The sequence below is a fragment of the Gracilinanus agilis genome, chromosome 5 (assembly GCF_016433145.1).
Source record: "Gracilinanus agilis isolate LMUSP501 chromosome 5, AgileGrace, whole genome shotgun sequence".
Taxonomy (NCBI): Eukaryota; Metazoa; Chordata; class Mammalia; order Didelphimorphia; family Didelphidae; genus Gracilinanus; species Gracilinanus agilis.
The window spans coordinates 188,177,511-188,204,865 of NC_058134.1; the positions used below are offsets into that span (position 1 = coordinate 188,177,511).

General features: G+C 33.5%; 1 protein-coding gene across 1 annotated transcript in view; it reads right to left on the reverse strand.

Annotated features, from left to right (window-relative positions):
* The window catches only part of PDE3A (phosphodiesterase 3A), a 321,482-nt gene that overhangs the window by 286,305 nt on the left and 7,822 nt on the right, over positions 1-27,355 (reverse strand). The gene's annotated exons all lie outside the window — the stretch shown is intronic.

A 27,355-nucleotide genomic window follows, 5' to 3' on the forward strand; every position in this document is an offset into this window, starting at 1 on the left:
AGGTAGGTTTACTGATATAGCAATCAAGGCTTACAAAGGTTGTCATTGCCCTAAAGTCACACAATTACTAAGTATCTGAAGTGGCAGTTGGACTAACGTTTCCTTGACTATAACACAGAACAATATATGTTCCTCACACTGTATCTAACAAATTCAATTATTTCCTATCAATATGGAAACCATATGATCAAAGGTTTAGAACTGCAAGAAATCTCCGAAATTGTCTAGCAAGTAAATTAAAGCCCAAACAGATTAAGTGACTTGCCTAAGGTCACACAAGTTGTAACAAATATAGAATGGAATTCAAGTCCTCTGGTTCCTAATACAGTATTCTTTCTGGTATATTCTGTTGCCTTGGAGTCTTTTCCAAATCAACTGCTTGTGTACATAATTAGACCACTGACTTGTTAAAGCAAAGATCAAAATCACTACCAAACTGGAAGAATAAAAATGAGAACATATGGTAAGCATTTTAGGAAACTCTAATTTGACCTATTTAAACAAGTTTTTTTCTACTAATGATAAATGGGTCAAGAATAAAAGAATAGACCAACATGATCACTGCTTCCTAAGCAAGCTTAACTGATACAAAACCATTTCCAGTGACTACCAAACCATCTTCCTTCTTTGCTACCTTTATAAAATCTTTATTAGCAGGTCCTACACATGCGCTAAAGAGAATTTACATTTATGTCAATAAACATTTATTAAGTACTGCCTATGTGCCAGACACTGAACTAAGTGATGGGGATACAAAAAGAGGGAAAAGACAGTCTCTGTCCTCAAGAAACCTACAAACTTATAAGGGAGAGAGAATACCATTTAAGAGAGAAACACTAAAGTTTTCACATAATTTTCTATATTAGATCATACCTTTAGTAAAGGAGGGGTTGACAAACCAGGCCCATGGACCAAATCTAGCCAACCTGATCAATCTGATCAACCACTAGACCTTTTATATAATTAAGGGTTTTAATTGTGGGTGTTCTAGTTTGCTCCATTCGCATTTATTACATTCTTCTTCACCTCTACAGATTTATTGGGATTATTATTTATATGGTTGCTTAAATTACTTTTAAAAAATTATTTTAAGATAACTGGTGAAAATGGAGAGCTGACACCTGAAAGTGTTTCATTTTCTGTGACAGCACAGTCTGTGAAAATAAGGTAAGGTTTGGTTTTATAATTCAGAGTCAGGATTACTAATCTCTTGTTTTCAGTCATTTCAGTCATGTTTGACTCTACATGACTCCATTTGGGATTTTCCTGCCTTTTCCTTCTCCAGTTCACTGAGGAAAACAAGGTTAAGTGGCTTACCCTGGGTCACACAACTAGTAAATGTCTGAAGCCAGATTTTAATTCAGGAAAATCAGTCTTCCTGCCTCCAGACTCAGCACTCTATCCACTGTGCCACCCAGCTGCCCGTATTACTCATTTAAACACAGGAATTAATATTAAAAGACAATATAAATGTCAAGAATATTTTAACTCTAAACAACTAAATAGCAAATGACTAGTTAAAATACTAAAAGGTGACCTATAACTAACTAGGTCAAAAGCTTCTAATTTAACTTTCAACAAACGAAAACACCCACAGATGTACTCTTTATACTTGACTAGTTGTAAATAAAATAAATATAAGAATAAATGTAGTATACAGGGTGTCCCAAAGGACTAAATATCCTTAGACTTTTGTGACATTCTCTATGTTACTCCTGAAATAAAACAACAGTAGCTACATTACTAATTATAAAAGAACTCAGACTGAGTTTCAGAATTAGAGACATATGCGTATCTTTCAGTACACTTATAGGAAAAATGTTATTGCAGCCCTTTATGAAAGCTCAAGAAGGGACAAAAAATGATTTGACATGATACTTTCCAACCTTGGGATTTTGTGCAAAATGAGATGTAAACAATGCAGTGGTATAGACCAACAACATTTTCCAATAAGGAAATGACCTGATAAGGGACTTGAGACTTCTTTCCACAGAATGAATATCTAAGTGCATATTCTTTACATCTCACAAAACAGATGCATGCCCTAGTTTATGCATCCAAAATCATTTGTGCTAACCCACCCAAGAGGTTAAAATGAATGATGTATGTGTTTGTTTTCTTAGTCTAAAACAAAGGGAAAATAACCTACCTTAAACCCAAAATGCCAATCTAATTTTAATTACTATAAAATTAATATATGGCAGCCCTGTTTAGTAAGACATCTGCAAAAAGTTCACATTGTTAATTAGCATCAGCAAAAATCTAATCAAGTTTTATTTGAATTTTCCCATTTAACTGACGTCAATAGCAGACTGAAAATGAAATTGTTCTTATCTGGTAAATGAGGTATTCAAGTAATGGGATAAAAATACAAGATTCCACCCCCCCAACACACACACACTTCTAAGTTTATCATTTTCTTATTTCTCAGTAGGCAAAGCTAATAAATACTTTGTTCAAGAATAAAATTATTAAAATTTATACTTGGAATGACACTTGATTTATTTCAAGAATATATGGAAAATGGAGAAATTCCTCACATATACTAGTTAGAGAAAGAGAAGGAGGCAAGAAGGTTCCAGTTAACAGTGCAAAGAAGCAAAATAGGAGACAGAATAAGAAAACAAGGATTAGAAACATAAATTGAGTGGGATAACAATTGGGATTTAAGAGTGCAGGCCAAGTTATAAAAAGAAGATTGCTATTAATATAAGAATTAGAAGAAAGGAAAAATGTTAATAAGGACCAAAGGGTCTTAAACTAGATAAATTAGGCACAACAGAAACAGAACTTGCAATGAATGAGGAGTTTTAGCACATTCTGTCTTTTATAATACAGCTGTCTTGCCTTTTTTTTTTTCTTTAAGGACGATGTACTGAAAAACTGGCAAAGCCTAACAAAATTTTAAAAGATAAGTTACTAGCATTTTCAAAAGTTGAACTAAAATGTTTCTTTAAAACACATAGATCTATACTACATGTTAGATTAATGTAAAAATTATTGTTTTGGGCAATTATATTAAACATTAATATTTTATTGTCATTTTTAATAAGCTTGTGGGGCACTCAACAGGTAGCTAAAAAATAGCATTGAATAATAGCTCTGCATGCATAAGACCTGGATATAGATCCTGTGTCTGAAGCCTATTCCTGAATATCATCTTCATCAAGTTATTCAGTTTTTGAGGATTTCAGTTTCCTCAATTCTGGAATGAAGGAGTAAAACAAAATGGTTGAGATCTCTCACAGTTCTAGATTTAGGAAGCTTAAATTGTCTGGGTTGTAGTGGGAAGGGGACACTGAAATTGCCTATATTGAAGCTTGCAATGGACAAGGCCAATGTAATACACCCATTCTTTCTAAGGAAGAAACTTATTTATCTTTCTTTGTATCCTATTTTTTTTCCTTTGTATCCTATTTAAATTTATTTATTTAATTTTTTTTCTTTGTATCCTATCTAAATAACTTTATAGCATGATGAAGAGATACAGTACTGAACTTGGGAGTCAGGAAATCCTGAGTTCCAATCTTACCTTAAATAGACAGTTTCTGAGCTATATACCACCTTAGCTAAGTCACTTAACCTCTTTTGCCTCAGTTTCCTGTTATACAAGAGGAGGAAAATAACAACACCCATTCCGTAGTGTTATTGTGAAGGATCAAATGAGATAATATATAGAAAATGCTATGTAAATGCCAACTATCATTATTATTTATATGAGGTTAGAAGAGAAATAAAATTCTTGGAGGCAATAATAATAGAACAAACAATAAAGCCTATATTGGAAGACATGGATTCAAGATCCTGCTTTACAACTCAGTCCCATTGTGACCTTGGGAAAGTTATTTCACTTCAGTTTCCTCATTAAAAAAAAAATGAGCGAGTTGATTACGTCTAAGGACATAGATTACCTCCTAGGATCCTTTGATTCTAATTCCTAGAATTCATTATGTTAAAAAGTTTTTTTTTTTAAATCAACCCTGTAATCTTAAAGAGAAAAAAAAATCTCACTTGAAACAAGGAAGGGCCAAAGTTCAATTCAATTCCCCAAAAGGTGAACTTTTATATATATAGTTCTCAGACTACAAAGCTACAGATTGAACCCTCCATCATGGGGGATACAAGCATATTAGCAGGGAGGGCCAAAGTTCAATTCCCCAAAAGGTGAATTTCAATCTCTGTGTGTGTGTGTGTGTGTGTGTGTGTGTGTGTGTATCTTTTTTTGGTCAGACTACAAAGCTACAAATTGAACCCTCCATCATGGGGGATACAAGCATATTAGTAGGATTCTTCCTGATGTGGCATAGGACCAAAGAAATCAATGTCTCTCTTATTAACAGGATTTTAAAAGTTAAAAACAAAAACAAACATAAAGTGTGTTACCCTGGGCTTCTGTGTACTATGTGATCTGTCTCTAGCCTGTTCTTTTCTCTCCCTCTTCTATACACAAGCTGCTTCCATCCTCAGAACAGACTCCTTTCAAATCCCCATATGCTGAAATCCTACTCTTTCTTTGTGTCCAGGTTCCATGAGTATCTTCTTCTCCATAAAGCCTTCACTGCTCCTTCCTTGACATTAAACACCTTTCGATTAGAAGGGGTCTCTCTCTCATCTTTCATCCTTCTGAGACTTCCATCTCCCACATTTCAGTTTTTATCATTGTGCACGAGTTTATGCTGGTATGTCTTGAGGGTGGGAATGATGACATTTTTCCTCTTTGGTTGGTCTTGAAGAGAGATACATTGTAGGCTTTTTAAAAAGATATTTGTTGGATTGAAACACATGCTAAGCTGAAAATTCTGAAAAAAGGAAGTTTGGGAAGGCAAGGTCCTGAAGTTGTCCAGCTTCGTAGGTAACATTTCAGGCTAATATAAAGAATGCTATTTCTTAAGGGGATTTTACAACATTTATTAACTTTGGTATCTAAAACTCCCACTATTTAGTTCAAGAAGTCTTGAGGGTACATAAACATACCAACACGGGAAGCAGTCATTTAAAAGAATAATTTCTTTAAATATATTTTTTCATAAGCTCAAACCACCATATGATAAATTTCCTTAAGTCAATTATATCAGTGCAGGAAGAAATGTTTACTCAGTCATGATCTGAAATGTTTGGTTCCACCAGATAGAATCTTTCATTATGCAGCATCCCAAGGCAAATTCTTGATCTTAGGACATGTCTGAGTTCAACAGCTATCCAAGTACTTGCTCACACATCATTCAATGTTGTTTTTATTTTTTCTCTGAATCTTTTACTCCCACAATCACAATCACCTCCCACACAATCACCCTATCAGAGAGAATAAGTTATGTGAAATCATTATGCATCAAAACAGATAGGTCCATAAACACAGAATTAATGTAAATAACAAAATTAAAATCAGGAAATAACAATTGTAGCACCCCCCCACAACTGATCTCTACTTGTGAGCAACATACAAGGATTTAGGATAGGTATTAAAAAAGAAAGTGAAAAAGAACCTTTCTTCTTAGTCCTCTCCATGTTTATCAGCACAGCAACAAGGATCTTGGAAGTCCTGGTTTGTGAGCAAAGCTATAACCTAAGGAGACAGCCTTCTGGATGCAATAGCAACTAAACAGAAGTGAAACTACAAGCAGGGCGTTTCTTGCCATAATTATCACCAAAGTTCCCTCATAATAGTGGAGCTCAAAGCATAGCTCCCATTTTCCTTTCTTCTCTCCTGATTCTGCTCCAGACTGAAACATCCCGCCTCTCATTTCTCTGGAGAGTTCCCCACCAACTTCTCATTAGATGTACTAGCACTGTCCATCCCCAACCCAAGAACATTGCTTGCTACACTCCATAGAGGCTTTAGGGGGCTGCGCTCCTTCTTAGAATTAAAAGTCTGCTAATGTAAAACCATAAACTCCTTGCATGGCTTCAAATATGTGTTAAATTTGGAGTTATAAAGTGGAGAAGGTGTCTAAAGGAATATTTTTTAAATGTAGAGTAAAAGAATAAAAAGGTAAAAGCAAGAGAAATATTTTCTGTACATCAATATTTCAAAAAACTTTCCAAGGAGAAAGGCTAGTTCTATTTTAAAAAATTGAATTTCCACAGCAATGATCAAAGTAAACACTTTCCAAAGGTTGTACATTTTAACTGCATTCTATCATTTTCATTATCCTGATGTTAAAATGTTAATTAACAGAGTCTCATTACTCAACAGCTTTGGCTCAATTTTTCTTTATCGTAGTTAATCTTTTTGAATTATGAGGTCTTAAAGTCTTGTACTTTTTTTTCACCTAAATGAAACAAAAATATGTGTATCTCACAGTTCTCCCAGTGGAATGCAAAGATAAATATTTTGAATAATAAAAAAATAAGATTTACAAGACACAAAAATGAGGTTACTAGGTCAACACAAAAATGAGGTCAGTAGGTCACCACAAAGTTTTACACAAATATAAATATGGATTAAAGTCATTCTGGGAAAGATGAATCTAAAACAAAATCTAATATATCAAAGCCTATTTTTCCATTAATGTTCAAATATAAGACTGGAAATGTGCTGGGAGGAATAATGGAGTTTGAAAATGGGACTCATAAGTTGATGTAAGATTGAAAGAAAGACAGAAAGCTAAGTTTCACATGTTTTGTTTTGTTTTTTTGTTGTTTTTTTTTAGGATTTTTTTTAAACCCTTGTACTTCGGTGTATTGTCTCATAGGTGGAAGATCGGTAAGGGTGGGCAATGGGGGTCAAGTGACTTGCCCAGGGTCACACAGGTGGGAAGTGGCTGAGGCCGGGTTTGAACCTAGGACCTCCTGTCTCTAGGCCTGACTCTCACTCCACTGAGCTACCCAGCTGCCCCTGTTTTTTTTGTTTTTTTTTTTTTTTGTAGAAACTACTAGTTAATATTTCAGATTGAAATTACATAGATCCACTTTAAACTTTTGTCCAATTATTATTTGGCAAGTTCAACATTAAATTTTTTAAATTCCTTAGTATCACTAGACTCAAAAATGGAACTATCTTGTATAAAAAATAAAATGTGTTTAAACAATAGTAAGATATTAACAGCTTTTATGTTTGTATTATTATACAGGGCATTCGATAGGTTTCCATATTACTATGACCTTTGTTACAAAGGAACTTCCATTTCCAGACAAATGCAATTCACAAAATCACTGACAATATGCATAAGATAGGTATGCTTCGTTCATATTAAAATTGCATCACATTTTGAAAGTCAGATATAATTTATGGAAAAGTTATTTGTCAGTATTAAATTCAATCAGGAATATTTAACCTAGAGTTTGTGAACTTTTTGTTTTGGTTTGGTTCTTACATCTGATAGCTGTGTCAATAGAATCAATCCTTCTTTATAATCTTTTGCATTTTACATTCTACACTTAAAAACAATATTTTGATAAGTGGTCCATAGGCTTCCCCAGAGGAGTTCATCACACACACACACACACACACACACACACACACACACACACACATTTCTTTAAGGGAACTTTTAAATAGTAACCCAAACAAAATAACTCTATTGCAAGTTACATGAAGACTAACTTTAAATAAATAAAAAGAATTGCATCATACTTTGAGAGAGTGGTTTATGAATATACAGTGGGGGAGAACTGGCCAGTGAGCCCAATCCTTATGAGCAAGTGCAATGTGCTTGATTGATGTGATTCTCTAAATGCTTTTTGGAGCATGAGTAAACATTATTACTAGTTCTGTTCTGCTAACCAGAGGACGGAACAAGACTTTTGACTAGCTGCTGAGTTGGAACCAACATGCATTCAAAAGGCACTTACCTGCCTAGGTGAGCCCTTTCCACTCTCCTGCCTGGCTGGTTTCTTCCAAACTGAGAGAGAGACACACTGTAAATCTCTACCTGAGAGGAGAGATCAAGCCCCCTCCTCACTTGAGACCAATATGTGATCTCGTTGATGCACAACTCTATTTTTTTTATCTCTATGTGTTTAATTATTTCCTGCTTTTAGAATTAGCATCTGGAGACAATTAAAATCCTGTGAGCTTTGGAAGATAATGTCAAGTCATCAGAGCTTCAGGAGCCAAAATCTATGCCAGACTCTGCAGACAGCCACTACGGTAAAGAGTGAAGTCCCTAATAATTCATTTGACCCAGCATTGATGGAAGAAACCCGAGATAAAGCTAAATTTGGCAATGCCAAATTTTAAAGTTAATTTGATAGAGCAAATACTATGTAGTAACTGCATTAAATTTGAGCCCACTCTCCCTAGTGACAAAAGTAGTAAAGTGAAGAAAGTGTGAGCCCAGGTACTTCTTTTAACTTATGTTCTTGCTATATATTTGGAGTGAACAGCACTTTGTAAAAGCAAATTAATGTATATGATTGCTATGGAATATAATTTTGCTGCATGAAATGATGTGCAAGTTGGTTTCAGAAAAACCTAGGAAAACTCATATGAATTCATGCAAAATGAAGTTAGCAGAACCAGAAAAGCATCATATGCAGTAACAGCAATATTGGCAGGATGATGGATGGGTGAAAGTGTTAGTTATTCTGATCAAGATAATGATACAAGTCAGTTCCAAAGGGCTGGAGATGAAAAATGCTATCCACCTCCAGAGAGAGCTGTTGAACTCTTTAATGCAGATCGGAGCAGACTTTTTTAACTTTATTTTTCTTTTTTTGCCTGTTTTCTTTTGAAATATGGCTAATATGGAACATTTTTTGTACAATTTAACATATATAATTAATATCAAATTACTTACCAACTCAAGGAGTGAGTGCAAGGAGGAAGGGAGAGAATTAATGAATGTTGAAATGTTTTTAAAGGCAATTGGAAAATATTTAATGAAATAACAATATTTTTAAAAATCAAAATTGTATTTATTGGTTAAATCATATTGAAGTGCCAATGACTGACACAATCATTAACAGTAAGAAGAGCACATTGGGATAGGGTTTCAATATAATGACAGACAAAAGCAATCCCAACCCCTCAGGAGTATTCCTGGAATTTATAGCTTTTCTTAGTCTGGGAACCTGACCTTCTAAAGCAGTGATGGGCAAACTACAGCCTGCAGGCCAGATGCAGTCCCCTGGAGTGTTCTATTCTGGCACTACATTATTCCTAATCTGACGAATACAATGAGTAGGATACAAGACAATGAAACTTCAAAAGAGTTGCCTTAGAAACAGACTGACAGATGAGCATTTCCTTTCCTTTGTCTCCTCTCTAAAATGTTTGCCCATCACTGTTCTAGAGTGTTTGTGGGTAACCAACTCTTACCACAAATATATTCTCTTTGGTCCAACCACAATTTGGAGGAAATGATGAAATTGTATTTGATTCTTATACTCAGTATTAGATGGCTAAAAAAAAAGTATTTGTCTGTTCTTAAGAACAGACAATGTTTTAGACCTTGGAATAGCACTTTGCACATAGTAAGCTCTTGATAAAGTTCTAAATTGAATTTCCCATATAATAACTGGAAAGACTAAACAAATGTATATTATTCCAAACCTCTTTTATGTAAACAATGCTCTAGTGTTAATTTCATCATGAAGAAGCCAGTGGGTGTTGATGTTCTCCCCAGAAATGACAAAAAGTAATTCCCTGATAGCCATTAAGAGTTTTCTGGCGTTCCAAGGGTAGAGCCAAGATGGTAGGGTAATCCAGAGCAGCTCCATGCCACCATGAGAATCCTCTCTGACCAAAATTAAAATATCACCACAAAATGAATACAGAAGTGAAAGAACAAACAAGGAGACAGAATGAAACAACTTTCAAGAAAAGAAAAACCCAAAAGGAAAACAAAAAACATCTGTGGCACTAGGGTGGGAGGAGAGCAGACCCAGCAAGAAGCTGTAGCAAGGAGAGAAGAGCAAGCCACACACCCCTAACTCCACATGTAGTGCCATAGGTTTGGGAATCTATTTCTAAGGCAACATCCAGACCCTGAGATCCTGCCTGGGCAAATAATGGTTTAAACCATCTATAACCCTTGAAATTTCAAACCTGTAGAGAAGTTTGGAGCCCCAGCCCAGGGAATTCTAGTCTGGGCTTCAGATAAGAACTAAGTTCACACTTTGGGGTGGATGATAGTACCAGTACTAAGTACTGACATTTTTTTTCCTAAAGTTCAGGGCAGAGCTACAAGGCAGGCCAATCAAGGGAGTGTGTGCCTAATTGGATCAAGTACACAGTGAGACCAAAAACTTGAGCCTAAGCCTGGGGCTAGAATTTGATCAGTTCCTGACCTGATCAAGAACAGAATGAGATCAAAAGCTTATAGCTAAGCCTGAGGCAAGGCTTTAAAGCTATCAGCATCTCAAGGATAATTGAATCAGCAGGGGGAGAAGAAAACCTTGGACATTATATTACAAAAAATTATCAAAGATAACTGCCCAGGTAGATCACCTCCAGAAAGAAATCTTCAAATGATAACTTAAAAGGAATATAATAGCTAAATTCAAGAGCCACCAAGCCAAGTAAAAAAATACTTCAAACAGCCAGAAAGAAACCATTCAAATAACATAGAGCTACAATCAGGATCACACAGGACCTAGCAGCTTCTACATTAAAGAATCGAAAGGCATGGAATATGATATTTGTGAAGGCAAAAGATTTGGATTTACAACCCTGAATCACCTATCCAGCAAAACTGAATATATTCTTTCAGAGGAAAAATGGATATTCAATAAAATAGAAGAATAATGAACTGGAGCAATTCCATATGAACTGGAAAGACCTCCAGGAACAGATGCAGAGTGAAAGGAGCAGAACCAGGAGAATGCTGTACACAGAATCTGATACATCATGGCACAATCGAATGTAATAGACTTTTCTATTAGCAGCAATGCAATGACTCAGGATAATCCAGAGGAACTTATAAGAAAGAATGCTATCTACCACCAGAAAAAGAACTATGGGAACAGAAATGCAGAAGAAAAACAAAGGATCAATCATGAAGTACAATAGGGATATGATTCAGGTTTTGATGTTAAAAGATTTCTCTACTGCCAATATGAATAACATGGAAATAGATTTTGGACAATGATACATACATGTTTAACCCAGTGGAATTGCTTGCCAGCTCCAGGAGTGAGGAGTTAAGAGAGGGGAAAATCATGAATCATGTAATCATAGAAAAATATTCCAAATAAAAAATGAGTATAAGTTTAAAAAAAAGTTTCAGAGATAACAATATCATTCTCTATTCTATGAAACCAATCATACTTTTTTTTCATTGGGAGGAATATGTATGTATATGCCACTGCTAACCAATAAAAGGGGGGAAATGTGTGCTTTTAAGTGCAATACACTGCCATAGGAACTAGAGATATATGTAGATGGCACAAAACTTGCCATGTTGTCAAAGCCTAATTTTAAAAATTCAAATGAAACTAGTTTACCTCAACAAAGTCCTCATCTGATATTTCACCATAGCATGGAGGTAACTTGGAGCTCTCAAAGCTTTGCAAAAATCCTGGCCAGCTCTACCATGCTGGAAAGACTTCAAGTATACTCCTGGCAGTAGCCTGAATCTGCTTTCCAAGAATAAGCCTAAGTATGGAAAGGCTCATCACCAGCAGGTTGCCCATACAGTCTGATTCTTTGTCCACAGAAAGGAAAGTATATAATTGCCTTTACTCCCAAACGACATCTTTCAACCCTTGGGATAATGGAAAAGAGGTAAGAAGGTCTTAAGAATCAGAAAATTTTCAGAAAGATAATCTTAATTTAACTATCTACCCTCTGAAGGTGATATATACTTCTCTAGTGACCAAATAAGTGAACACACAACTACAGGAGATAAATCTTGATATCTTCAATATAATCAAAACCAGGAGACAGAAAGAAGTGACAGTTAAGTAAGTTACCTTTAGAAAGTCAAATAAATGAAATGACCTGTTGATTTTATTATGCATCTAAAGACAATATTATTTCATGGAATATTTGGCAACTTTATATTATAATGTTAATAATAAATATTTGCAAAAAGACTAAAGTGAAGATAATTGTGGCTAGTATACCAGCATCTGTTAAAGAGGACAACAAGGTACAGAAACTCTACTAAGAAATGAGGAAGCCATCTAAATTAAACCAACATAATGTATACTATGATATTCCATGACTTCAAAGCAAAGAGGAATATGAATATATAAGGTTTGAAAAAATAATGGAAAACATGAATCAGGAATAAGAAATGAAAATAGCCCAAAATGTATAAACTTCACCAAAGCCTCATGCCTATATACAACATGAACAATGATTTTTAGGAAGAAAAAATGAATCCAAAGGCAAGGAAAAATGAAATTAATTTTAATAGAAAATGAATTATTACTAAAGTAGCAATTGCTTATTCATCATTTTGTGTACTATCAGACTTGCTAAAGGAAAGATTAAAATTTGTACAAAGCTAAAAGACAGAGAAGGAAGGAAGAGGATTATGAGAAGTATTACCTCATAAGACAGAAAGAAGTGTTGGAGGGCAAAACCAGCTTTTAAAAAATCTTGATGAGAGATTCAACTTAAAGAAAGCCAACCTGAGCAGATTTGAAGATAAAGTTGGAAGGAGGCAAACAGAAGAAAGGTGAGAAAGATTTTAAAATATTTTCATAAAGAACTCTTATCACTTGCAGAAGCAATAGAGGCAAAATATGAACTAGGTTCATGGTCCTAGGTATAATAATCAAAGAGCTAGAAATTACATTAAAGAGAACACAGAAAATTTGTCACTGAAGTAAACCAAATATCCCTAAAACAGAACTTTGGGGAAAAGAAACATAATTGTGAGAGTATGACACTCACAATTTGAGATCTCAAATGCATAGAAGAATGACTTTTCTTTAAATTGAAAAAAAGAAGAGAAAAGCTACTAAAACTACCACTATCTAATCTATTATTTTTTTCTCACCTGTACAAAATGTTTGCAGGAATATGTATGTATGTATCAAGGGCATCCTTAATGAAAGTATTTTTAGGAAACAAAGGATTTTGGAACGATATTCCACAATAGGCTGCATTTTATATGAATATTAAATATTAAAATATTATAAAATAACATACCATTTGTTAATAATTAAAATATGATTGGCTGAATTGCTTTGTTTATTCATCATTAAAATATTAAATATTAAAACAGATTTTATTCAGTAGAGTCAAATACTCATCTAAAATATCTCTAAATCACACTATATTTTTTTAAAGATAAGAGAACTTTGTTCAACAATCCTCTGATCAGGAATAGTGGAAAAGGCATAAAATAGGAAAATATATGCTTGCCAAAAGTGTCTATCACTACATTAGAGGAAAATAAAGAACAGTACAAGTTGAAGAAAAATTCACTAGAGACTATTAGATACTCCAGATGTTAGTATTTGTGGATTGATTGGTGCAACATTGATGGGGTTGCACCAAATCCCATAATGCTTCTTAGTTACCTGGAAGAGATCCATAACCATTTGTAGTTTGGTTCAACCATCCATACAGGAAAAACCAAATAAATTAAAAATGCTGACTTTCCAGACTGTGAGATACTATTAAAAGAACCACCTCTAGAACATGCCCTTCAGTAAGTACATGTACTACCTTAGACAGACAATGAAAATGGACAAATCTAAGCACATAATTAAATAATCATAAAAGAAATGACTAACTGGCTTCTTTACAGAAACTGCAGAGCTTGTTAAATAATCCTCTTCAAAATAAATAAAACCTCTTCAAAAAATGAAGATATGTCTTTTAAATACCAATATTCTACTAGTTGTATAGTATAGCTATACGTGCATGAACAATATACAGTTGAGTTAAAATGAGGTTTAATCATTCAGAAAGCAATGGAGAGGTGCATATTATGTATTGCAATCATTTTAACCAAATAAATAAGGACCTATAAAGAAGAACCATAGAAAAAGATGTCAGAAGAATAGACTCTTAGATAAGTTCAATACGATACCTATATCTGGAGAGAAGTGAATGAAAATAGAAATGAGTATATCTTCTCAGCAGCACACAGTAACTTTTTAAAAATTGACCATATATTAGGGCAAAAAATTATAGGTATATGTAGAAAAGCATAAATATGAAATTATTCTTTTCATACCATAATGCATAAAAAATTATGTATCAATAAGGGACTGTGAAATGCAATGTAAAAATTAATTGGAGACTAAATAACTTAATCTTACTGAATAAATTAAAAAACAAATCATAAAAACAATAAATAATTTCATTAAAGAGAATAATAATAATTAGACAACATATCAAAACCTGTGAGATACAGCAAAAGCAGTAGAGGAAATGTATATCTTTAAATGCTTTTATTAATAAAATAGAAAAGGAATAGGTCAATGAATTGGGAATGCAATTTTAAAACTTGAAAAGGAAAAAATTAAATATCACCAACTAAATATTAAAGTAGAAATGCTAAAAAATAATTGAATGCAAAAAAATTGAATTGATAAATGTAGGAGTTTGTTTTTATGAAAAAATTAGCAAAAGAGATAAATCATTGGTTAATATGATTTTAAGAAGAGAAGAAAAACCAAATATCTAGTGTTAAATGTGAAAAGAGTGAATATAACCTTAAATGAAGATAAAATTAGAGCAATTATTATGAATTATTTTGCTACATTACATGTCAACAAATTTAACAACATAAGTGAAATGGAAAATACATACAAAAATATAAACTGCCAAGACTGGACTATCAAAAGAGGAAATAGAACATCTAAATGAACCTATTTTAGAACAAAGAAATTGAAACAGGCCATAATAGAACCTCCTTAAAAAAAATAAGGACCAGATGTATTCACAAGTATCGATCAAGCATTTAAAGATTGACTAACTAATCAACTAAACAATATGAAATAATAATGATACAAAATAAACCCACATAAATTATAAGCATTTCTATATATTTCCAACAAAGCCCAGCAGAAAGAATTAGAAAGAGAAATTCCATTTAAAATCTCTCTAGACCAGTGGTTCCCAAACTTTTTTGGCCTACTGCCCCCTTTCCAGAAAAAAATATTACTTAGTCCCCTGTAAATTAATTTTTTTTAATTTTTAATAGCAATTAATAGGAAAGATAAATGCACCCGTGGCCATCACTGCCCACCTAGATCACTGCTGCTCCCACCAGGGGGCAGTAGTGCCCACTTTGGGAATCACTGCTCTAGACAATATAAAATACCTGGGAATTCATTTGCCCAGACAGAGGAATTAAATGAACACAATTACAAAGCATTTAAAAAATAAAGTTATATCTAAACAACTGGAAAATATTAATTGCTCAAAGGTAAATAAAAATGACAGTTCTACCTAAATTAATTTATTTATTTAGTGCCATACCAATCTAAACTACCAAAAAAAAGCATTTTCTAGAACTAGAAAAATAATATCAAAATTCATCTGGTAGAACAGAAGATCAAGATCAAGAACAAGAAGTGAATTAAATTAAAAAATATGAATGACAGTGGATTGGCAGTACCAGATCTTAAACTGTACTATAAAACAGTACTTATCAAAACACTCTGTACTGGCTAAGAAATAGAATTGTGGATTAATGAAATAGATTAGGGGTAAATGACCTTAGCAATCTAGTTTTTGATAAACCCAAAGATTCCAGCTTTTGGGATAAGAACTCACTAATTGGCAAAAACAGCTGGGAAAACTGGAAAACAGTATGGCAAAGATTAGGTATAGACCAATATCTCATACCCTATACCAAGATAAGGTCAAAATGGGTATATGATTTGGACATAAATGGTAATATTATAATTAAATTGGGAGAACATAGAATATTACCTGTCAGATCTATGGAGAAGGGAATAATTTATAACCAAACAAGAGACAGAAAATTGATATAATATGAATAATTTTGACAATGTTAAATTTAAAAGGCTTTGTATAAACAAAACCAATGCAATCAAAATTAGAAAGGAAACACAAAATGGGGGGAAATCATAACAAATTTCTCTGATAAAGGTTTTATTTCTGAAATATAGAGAGAACTGAGTTAAATTTATAAGAATACAAGCCATTTCCTAATTGACAGTAGAAGAAATCAAAGCTATCAATAATCATATCAAAAATGTTCAAATCCCTCTTTATGAAATATAAGTTAAAATAACTCTGAGTTTCCACCTCCCACCTATCAGATTGGGCAATATGACAATAAAAGACAGTGATAAATGTTGGAGGGGATGTGGCAAAATTGGGACCTTAATGTATTTTTGGTGGATTTGTAAACTGCTCCAACCATTCTGGAGGGCAATTTGAAACTATGCCCAAATGTCATATCCTTTGACCCATTAATACCACTACTAGGTCTGTATCCCAAAGATATTTTAAAGGGGGAGGGGGAGAAGAGGACCTATTTGTACAAAAATATTTATAGCTGTTCTTTTTGTGGTAATGGCTGAACAATTTGTGGTACATGAAGGTGATGGAATACTATTATGTTGAACTGATGCAGAATGAAATGAGCAGAACCAAGAGAACACTGTACACAGTAACAGCAATATTGTAGAAAGATCAACTGTAATAGACTTAGCTACTCTCAGCAAAGCAAAGATGCAGGACAATTCTGAGGGACTTATGACAAAGAATGCTATCAACCTCCAGAGAAAGAACTGTTAGAGTTTGAATGCAGATCAAAACATGTGATTTTTCACTTTAGTATATTTGAGTTTTGGTTTTGGGGTTTTGGTTTATTCTCTTACAAAAATGTTCAATGTGAAAATATGTTTTGCATGATAATACAAGTATAAATCAGATCAAATTGCTTACCAGCTCAGGGAGGTAAGTGGGAATAGAGAGAGGGAGGTCAATTTGGATCATATGATTTTGGAAAACTTATGTGGAAATTTGTTATTGTATAATAATGGGTAAAAATAAAATAAAATCGTAGCTTCAGTTGAGAGAGAAAAATTAAGGACCAACTAATTCCATTATTAAATAAATAATTTAAATAATGAGTAAAGAAGGAATTTTATCAAGCTCCTTTTATGAAACAAATGTGGTCCTGATACCTAAACTAGAAAGAACAAAAACTGAGAAAGGAAATTAGAGACCAATTGCATTGATGAATATGAATGCAAAAATGCTAAATAAAATATTAGCTAGGAGACTACAACAAATGGATTTTTTTCTTAAAATAATATAAAGCATCTTCCTAACGCAATCACCAAGTATTATTTGTAATAAAGATAAATCAAGTTCCCAGTAAGACTGAGTGGAACAACTATGTCCATTCACCAATACTACTTAAATAATATCAGAAACTCTAGGAGAAGCAAAATGATAAGAAAAAGACATGGAAGGAATCAGATTATGCAAAGAGGAAATAAAATTATCTATTTTTACAGACAATATAAAGGTTTATGTGAAAAAATCCTAGAAATTCAACTAAAAAGTTAGTTGAAACTATCAATAATTTTAGTAAAGTAACAGTATGTAAAATAAACTTGTAGCAATCATCAGCATTTTTATATATTACTAACAAAGACCTGCAAGAAGAGATAGAGATGTTCCATCTAAAATAATTATAGATCAAATAAAACACTTGAAAGTACACTTGACAAACAAAACCCAGAAAATCCATGAACATAATTATAAAACCCTTTTTACACAAATAAGTCAGATCTAAATGGAGAAATATTAATTGTTCATGAATGGGCAGTCAATATAATGAAATTACAATCCTACCTAAATTAATCTACTTATTCAATGCCATCCCAAATTACCCAAAACTTCTCTTATTGAACTAGAAAAAAAATAAAATTCATTTGGAAAAATAAACAATCAAGAATATAAAAAAATAGTGAATATTACAAAGGAAGGAGGTTTAGCAGTATTGGATTTTAAACTGTATTATAAAGCAGTAATTGTCAAAAGTGTCTGGAACTGACTAAGAAACAGAAAGGTATACCAACGGAATAGAACAGAACTACAAATTGTAAAACAAGATTATAATAACCTTTTATTTGACAAAATTATATAGATCCAGGCTATTGAGATAAGAAATCACATTTGGTAAAATTGCTGGGAAAGCTGGAAAGTAGTTTGGTAGAAATCAGATATAGACCATATATTACCTATCAGATCTATGGGTAGGAAAGGAATTTATGAATCAACAAGAGTTGGAGAGCCTTGTGAGAGGTAAAATGGATAATTCTGAGAACATTAAATTAAAAAGTTTTAGTACAAATAAAACAAATGTTGCCAAGATTAGAAAAAAGCAGAAAATTGGGAGATATTTTCATAGTCTCTCAAACAGAGGCTTCATTTAAAATATAAAGGGAACTTTGTCAAATTATGGAAAGAAGAGCCATTTCCCAATTGATAAATGGGCAAAAGATATGAATAGATAATTTTCAGATGAAGAAATCAAAACTACATATAGGTAAATTTTTAAATGCTCTTAATCACTGTTGATTAGGAAAATACAAACCAAAACAATTCTGAGGGATCATCTCATATCAATCAGATTGGCTAAAATGATGAAAGAGCAAAATGACAAATAATGGAGAGGAAGTGGAAAAGTAGGGATACTAATACGCTGTTGATGGAAGTGTGAACTGATCCAACCATGTTAGAGATTCATTTGAAATTATGCCCAAAGAGCTATAAAACTGTTTATACCCTTAAATCCAGCAATTCTATTGTCTGTGTGACAAAATTAAGAGTGAAATGAGTAGAATCAAAAGAACATTATGTTCAGCTTTATATTTAATTTTTGAAGAATAAGTTGTGAATGTTCATCTGAGAATGAACTGAAACAGAACTGAAAATTAACTGAAATGAGGATGAACTGAAAAAAGGAAACACAAAAGGCATAATCAATATATAAATATCTTTTTGCCAGATGATGCATTCTATGATTTGGGGACGGGAGAGAGGGTCTGAGATACCTGGAAATAAATTATTTTAATAAAAAAATTATGTCAAAGGAATGTCTGAGTGAAAAAGGTGAAGTAATCATAAAGTAAGAGTGAAGGATAATATATATAGACATGCCAAAGGGCCCCACTGTTATAATCAGGTCATTGATGAAATATACAAGGATTTTTGCACATGGCAAAGTGATAGTCAAAAGTCACTGATTTGAGGCAAGCATGGATTGCTGCAATCTGCATTGCTGGAGGAAACTTCCACATCAATGATTCATTTTAGCACAGACACCTGAAAAAAAACCACTTCAGAACTATTTACATGTGTAATAAAGTACTAAAAGTAAGTTTGTAATTTCTCAAAATTAAGCTTTTGAACTTCTAAATGATAAGGTTTATTAGGAATTATATTAATACTATTTTAGATACAAATCATTCAGAAATGCATTAGTAGTCAATAAGTCGATTTAGTTGAATAAATACAACCAAGGCTAATTTTGTACTTGCATCTGAAATATAATTTTGAAAAGGAAAGATTTTTCTCCCTCATTTGCTTTGATACTTAACACAAGCTTAATTTGTTGTAAAAAGCTATAATGAAATTATTATCATTCTTTAGAGAAGGATTAAATATTCTGCTTAGTCTTTATCTGATCAACATAAAGATAGACTTTGGAAGGCAATTAACATTTATTTTATGTAAAGAACTAAAGTTCAAAAAATTCATACATTCCAGAGGTTACCAAGGTACAACCTAATGAGAGGAAGATATACTATGAGAGTTTTTTTGGGTTTTTCCAAGGCAATCTTATGAACACTGTCCATCAAACTAGGGCTGTTTTCTGTCCTTTACTCCTATATGAGGATCCAGACCTAACACTTTATCAACTCTTGCCTGATTTCTTCCTATCTCACTTTATCCCAGCAACATATCAAAGTCCAAGAAGAGAACTGGAAGTAAGCCAAATTCTCTAACAGAATCAGTGCCAGACATGTTAGAAGACATGGGTTTAAGGCCCAGTTTTACTACTTATTTATCTTTGAAACCTTGAGCAAGCTATTTAACTTCTCTTGGGGCTCAGTTTCCTCATCTTTAAAATGAGAAACTTGGACTATATCAAAAGTCACTGCTCATTATAAATCATGTAATCCACCACTTATTGTCTCTGAGGACTTAATTTAACCTGTAGAAGCCTCCTGCTTTCTCTTCATTTAAATAGATGAAAGTCCTAGTGCTGTCCACCTTGTGAAGATCAAATTGGGCAGTTTGTACTCTATAAATATAAGCTATCACACTACTATAAAAGTTTAGTTGTCCTTCAGTTTCTTTTCTCAAGGAAGAAAAAAAATGTCAGGATGAATACTAGCTCTCTACTTGAATCAGATGACTTTATTAAACATTTAAAAGGATTCAATAGAAGGCTTTAAACTGTCAAAATATTACATAAATATAGCAGGGAAAATATTCAATGTACATTCATGGTTCATTATATTCTATATCAAATAAATGTTCTTTTGTCATTATCTCAAACTAGTTTTGAGAAATAAAATATCTATCCAAACTATTAGCTGAGAAATATCATCTATTGTTTTCTAAATATTTTATTAGCACTTACCTATACTTCATCTCCCTACCACTAGGTTATACGGTCCTAGGGTAGGACTCAATCAACTAACAAACATTTATTAAGGGCTAGGTGTCAGTGCTAGGCATTGAATACAAAGTATGAACCAATCTCTTCTGGCAGTGATGGAAATCCCGTGCAACATTTGTCTGTATCTACAATAGTGCCTTGGCATATGATAGGCATTCATCAAATATTTGTTAATTTGAGAGTTGGTATATTCACAAATCAAAGTCCAGTGCCTGAGAAAAGTGTTTTACAAACCAAATTTTCAGAAAATTTTTTCTATATCCCATGAGTATAGGAAGGGGAAAAAAGAGGAAGAAGAAAAAGTAGCACCAAGAGTAGAAAATATTTTTAGGAATTTAAAATAAAAGAAAAAAGGAATTAAGCCTTTTTTGAGAGAGTTTTATAACATAACATTTTGGCAGCATGGGAAAATATTGTTATACTGTAATCAAAATTCTCTCATAGAACCATTTTCCACATATTGCAGAACCCCAGGAATCTAACCTAAGTATTTATAGCCAACATGTGTAGTACATTTAAAAATTTTTTAAAGGAAGTGTATCTTGCCAAGTCCATACAATAGTGTTCTGAACACTTTAGGTACTTGGTCATTTTTTAATGAAGTTTTTTTTTAAAAAGTGTCATGTGTGAAGTAATTCTGTAAGGAAAAAAAGGAAGGTGACCAATATATATCCTTTAATGAAAAATCATCAGAAGATATAATCTTTTAAAAGAGTTTAGGGGAGTCGAAATAGCGAAATCCCTCTAACGAGAGTACATAAAATTGATAGTTTTTGAAAAGTTTTCACAAGTGATATAAAATAGAACACATCTCTTTCATTCAACTATGACTTTTCTATATTACACTCTTCTCTCTCAGTAACAATAACAGTTGTAGAACTCTTTTCCTTAATTTGTTGACTGGCTCACAAAAAGTATTCTCAGTTGTCTAAGGAAATATTTCCTAATGTTATTGTTGTTTAAAATATTCTGGTTCTGTTTATATATAGCCACTAACGGTTTTTTGGTAAGCACCCATGCTAGGTATAAAATGTGTCTAAAACTTTTTACTAGTAACAAATGTATCAAGAGAGATCTATGATTTGTGGACATATCCTTCAAGGATTATAAATTGCAACTTGCCCATACCCTTTCATAGAGTTGAGCAAGTCACCTGACAGTTTGCCTCAGTTTCCTTATCTGTAAAAGGAGTTAGAGAAGGAAGTAGAAAACCACTTCAATCTCTTTGCCAAGAACACCTCAAAAAGGGTCTCAAAAAGTGAGACAAAACTGAAATGACTAAACAACAATGGAATAAGGAGTTATTAAAGTTTTTTGAACAGGAGAAGAATGTGGGTAGTCTTGTGCTTTAGGGAAAAAAGTTGGCAATTATTCAAAGATGGATTAGAAAAGAAAGAAACTGGGATACTCTAATATTACAGGTGACAAGGACTTGAACTAGGGTAGTGATTGTGTCTAAGAAGAACAGGGAAGAGAGGTGATATGCAGAAATCAAATTGACAGGACCTGAAAACTGACTGGCTGTAGAGTGTGAAAGAGAACAAAGGATGAAAGTTGACTCTGGGAATGTTAACCTGGAGGACTGAAGAAATGGTGGTCATTGCAACAGAAACAAGGAAGATGATTTAAATTATAAGTCTAGTGAGGAAAGACAATGACTTTCTGCTATAGACATACTATGTTTGAGATATCTATGGGAAAACTAGGCAAAGATATCCAACTGATATCTTTGATATGGGATAGACAAATCTGAGAGTCAGTTCCATACAAATAATACTTACCCCACAAGAGATGCTGAAATCCCCAAAAGGGAGCATTCAAAGCAGAGTTCCTAGAAAAAATGCAGGTTATAAAGACAATGGCCAACAGGAAGAAAATTTCATGAAGGGTGAACTTTTTTGTCATGAAGTGAAACTCAAGGAGGTAGATGACAGTGTCATATGCTGCAGAGAAGTCTATAATGATAAAAATAAAGAAAAAGCCATCTTATTTTGAGATTAAGAGACTACTGGTTGCTTTGTGGAGAGTACTTTTGTCAAATGATAGAATCTGAATTCAGATTTCAAGAGTCTGAAAATTTGACTCTGAAAAAGTATAGAAGCAACAAGTGGTTGTTGGTTGGCCTTTGTATTTGAAGCAAATCAAAATGATATCACTGGTGGTGTTCTCTGATTTGCACATAAACTGGAATTGAGAGAGGCAGAATTTCACAAAGCTTTTGGTCTTACTTTTTCTTCCAGAATTATCCAAGTCCAATGGCAAAACAAAAATCAAAATGACTGGCAATGGCCCAAGGTATAGTGGACGACTCCACAGCACCTAATTCTGCCACCTTTCTGGCCATTGGAACAAATGGTTCTTCTGACCCTTTCTTAGAGGAAGTTTGCACATGCCTAAGGTAGCCACCCTCTAACATTGACTGGTTTGAAGCCTGTTGGTTACCTTCAATTTGGTTTAGCCCACCTGCTCAGATAGTTTTACTGGGGTGTGGCTGCTGCAGATGCCACAGCTTTTTAGAATAACAAGTGAGAGCTGGGTAGCAGGTGGACAACAAAGTAGGAAAGCAACCCTGAAAAATGCTTGATAAGCCCTCATACCAGAGGTGCTAGTCTTCTCTGGACATCCTCTGCACAAGGCAACAAGTAGAGGCACACTGAGGGAATTATAGGATCAACTGAAGGCTAGATATTTGGGGAGATTTCAGCACAAGAAGCAGCAAAATAGGATCCAGTAATGAAAGTGAGTGAAGATAGGGGAGACGGAAATGATGGAAGGGGTGAGCTCTGCTAAGAATGGCACCTTCCATACTAGAGGCTGGAGAAAGCTGGAAAAAATAAGTTGATGCTCAATTAAAAATTCATGAAAGATAGGTTGAAGAGAAAAGAGAAGGTTTGAAGTAGATATTTGGAGAGTGTAATAGAGAGCAATAATCAAGGCTTTTGTTTCAGAGAGAAGTTTGGAGTCATTAAAAGCCCAGCATAATTTTCCAAAAGTGGTTCAGCACTCATTTTTATGTTCAAATATTTACATATTAATAGAATAGTTTCTTTGCTTTTCTATATGACAGCATACTACAGTCTAAACAGTCAACATGCACTATATAGCAACTCAAATAATTATTACATGATTTTATTGGGGTCCATATTTTCTCTTCTCTAAAAGGATCAATGGTAAAGTATACATCTTACATTCTTATAGGCAAAGTTTACTTTCAAAGAAAATCATGAATATCCTTCAAACTCATTCTTAAAAATACAAAAAATGTGAAACTAAGAAAAAATAAAAATACTAATTTCAGCTTCCATAGTGGAAATATGAGGACTATAGAAACTGAAGAAATTAGCAATGATGAAGAAATAAAGTTATCAATCTAGAGAGTAGTAATTCTGGTAAGACAGAAGAACGAGGCACTCACATCATAACTGAAAGAATACCACTGCCAAAAAAATCAAAATTAAATGTAACAAAATTATAAAGATCAAAAGGTATTCAAATGAAGAGATTTGATAAGACATCCCTCTATCTACCTGAATTGTGAAGATAGGAGTCCCCAGGTATTACACGTTGTACAAGTTGAGTTGACATTTTTTTCTTTCTAAAAAATAATTTTTAGCCTATGGGATGGCTGGACTCTTGGTTTTCTCACTACTTCAAAATATCAAGAAATGTCCAAAAAAAAGTAATTACACTTAGAAGGAGAAAATAAAAGACAGGAAACCCTTCTGCATAAAGTAATTTTAAAAAACTTCTTAGAGACCTATGTGAAGAATTTATTCTTTCACATGCCCCAAGATCACTGAGACCCCAAAAGGTCTGTATTTCAAGCTTTGGTTCAGGTGACTATCTATACAGCTAAAAGCCAAACAGTAAGTGGGAGAAAAGGAAGAGCTATGTAAGATAGGTACTCATGTGAAAACTACATGGAACAAAAAAGAAAGGTGAGTAGGCAAGAAAGCCAAGAGTATATATAGTGGGTATAAGTCTAGTCATCCTATAGGCTAAAAAATATTTTTTAGAGAGAAAGAAAAAAAAGTCAACACAACTTGTACAATGTGTAACACCTGGGGGACTACTATCTTCACAATTCCAGTAGATAGAGGGGTGTCTTATCAAATCTCTTCATTTGAATATCTTTTGATCTTTATAACTTTGTTACATTTAGTTTTGATTTTTTGGCAGTGGCATTCTTTCCATTTGCATTGTGTAAATTATTTTCTTGGTTCAGCTTTACTTCACATTCTGGGAGGAGAGTGATATAATGGTAACATAAGAAACAAGAAATATCAAGAAAAAAACTTGAAGGAAAAAATCTAAGGCTATGATGAGGACAGGGACACTGCAGATACAAATCAAGAAGAGAGTGGATAGAAATTAGCTACAAATTAAGCTTCCAAGAGTAACATAGCTTGGGCACAAATTCTAACCAGATTACTGAATGAGATAAAGCAAGGATTTTTTAAGAGTTTAGAAACATTTTTTTACATAATGAAGTAAAATCACTAGAGGAAAACTGAAAACAACATGAGTGCTATGGAAGAAAGAATTGGAAAAGGAATTGGAAACTTGGTACAAGAGGTACAAAACTGCTCAGCAAATGAACTCATTAAAAATCTATGTCACCCAACAGAAGTCAATGACTCCATATTACAAGAAATATTAAAATGAATTCAAAAGGGGGCAGCTGGGTAGCTCAGTGGATTGAGAATCAGGCCTAGAGACAGGAGGTCCTAGGTTCAAATCCGGCCTCAGCCACTTCCCAGCTGTGTGACCCTGGGCAAGTCACTTGACCCCCATTGCCCACCCTTACCACTCTTCCACCTATGAGACAATACACTGAAGTTAAGGGCTTAAAAAAATGAATTCAAAAGCCTGAAAAAATAGGATAAGTGTAAGGTATGTTATAGCAAAGACAACTGACATCTAAGTGAGGTCAAAGCGATCACTTAAGAATCAGTGGAGTCTCTGAAAGCCATGTCAAAACAACAGAAAAGGTCGTAGATATCATATTTCAAGAAATCTTAAGAGAAAACTGCTTAGAGTAAGAATTAAAGTAGAAATAGAATCTACCAGTCTCTTCCTGAAATTCAAAAATTAAAAAGCCAAGGAACATTGTAGCCAAAATTCAGTGTCCAGATAAAATAAGAAATAATACAAAGAGGAAAAAAATCAACCACTATATACACACAATTTAGCAGCCACTTCCATGCAGGATAGGAAAGTCTGAAATACCTTGTTCTAGAAGGTAACACATTTAGGCTTAGAACCAAGAACACCTTACAAATAAAATATAATACTCACCATAACAAAGTATGACCCTGCAGGAGAAAAAAAAATGGACCTTTAATGAAATAGGAGATGAAATGAACAGAAATTCATGGAAACTTTGATGTGCAATCAAAAGAGTCAAGAGAAACATAAAAAGGAAAATATGAATGACCACAAGGGACTAAATAAAGATAAGCTGTTTATATTCTAACATGGGAAGAGATACACATCTCCCTTTAGAACTTTATCATCAGTGGGGGTCATAGAAGGAGTATAATTAGGCAGAGTTTCTTTGAGTAGTTATATTTTGCCTTGATCATTTTAAAAAGAAGAGAGGAAAGGAGGAGGAAAGAGGGGAGAATTATCTTAGATTATCAAGGTACAATAAGTAAAATTCTATACAGAGAAAGAAGAAAGGATGAAAGGGGTGGATGGCAGTTTAATTTCAGTCTCATCTGAATCTGTCAAATGAGGAAAGAATTAGCATCCACACAGTTAAGTTAAAAAATACATTACACTAAATAGAAAAAAAAAAACAAGAGGTAAAGGAGGAATGGGAGAGGAAGGGAATAAGATGGATGATAAATTAAGGTATGAATTAACCCTAAGCAAAACAAATTCTAAGAAGTCATAAAAATATTTATAGTACCTTTTTTTGGAAAATGTGAAGGCACTGAACAAATTATTATTTCTAAATGTGCAGTAAGGAACTATGAAGGGAGTGGTTTCAGAGAAACCTGGGAAGACTTGTATGAACTAATACAATGAAGTAGAAGCGGTAGAACAATTTATACAGTGGGGGGGAAATCATAAACACAAATTAGACTTAGAAACTCCAGTCAGAATAATGACCAACCTTAATGTCAGAGGATACAAGATGAAATCCAAATCTAGAATAAAGTTGATCACACATGATAAAATAGATCACTTAATTTATATTATGTTAAAATCCTTTTGCATGAAAAGGGTCCTTAAACTGAGACTAAGAAAAGAAACTCAAATAAGGTTAAAATCTGTACCCTGAATCTCTCTGATAAATGTTTCCTACCCAAATCTAGAGTTGACAAAATTACAAGACCAAAGAGTATTCCTCAGTAGATAAAGGTTCAAAGAATGTATATAGTTTTTAGAAGAAGAAATGCAAACTATCAATAACCATATGAAAAAGTGTTCCAAATCACTAATAAAAGAAATACAAATTAAAACAACTCTGAAGTTTCACCTCACATTCAAACTGGCAAAGATGATAAAAGACAGAAGTAGGCAATGTTGGGGAAGGGTGGGAAGACAGTCATACTAATCTACTGTTGATGGAACTGGGAATCAGGCCAACTGTTCTGGACAACAATTTGGAGCTATGTGAGAAAAGTCACTAAACTGTTCATACCCTTTTACCCTGCAATTCCACCACTGGGCACACAGCCCAAAGCCATCAAAAGGCAGAAGGAAACATCCCATATATACCAAAATATTCATAGCAGCACTTTTGTTACAGTAAACCCTGGAAACAAAGAAGGTACCAATCAAGTGGAGGATGTCTGAACAAATTGTGGTACATGAGTTTC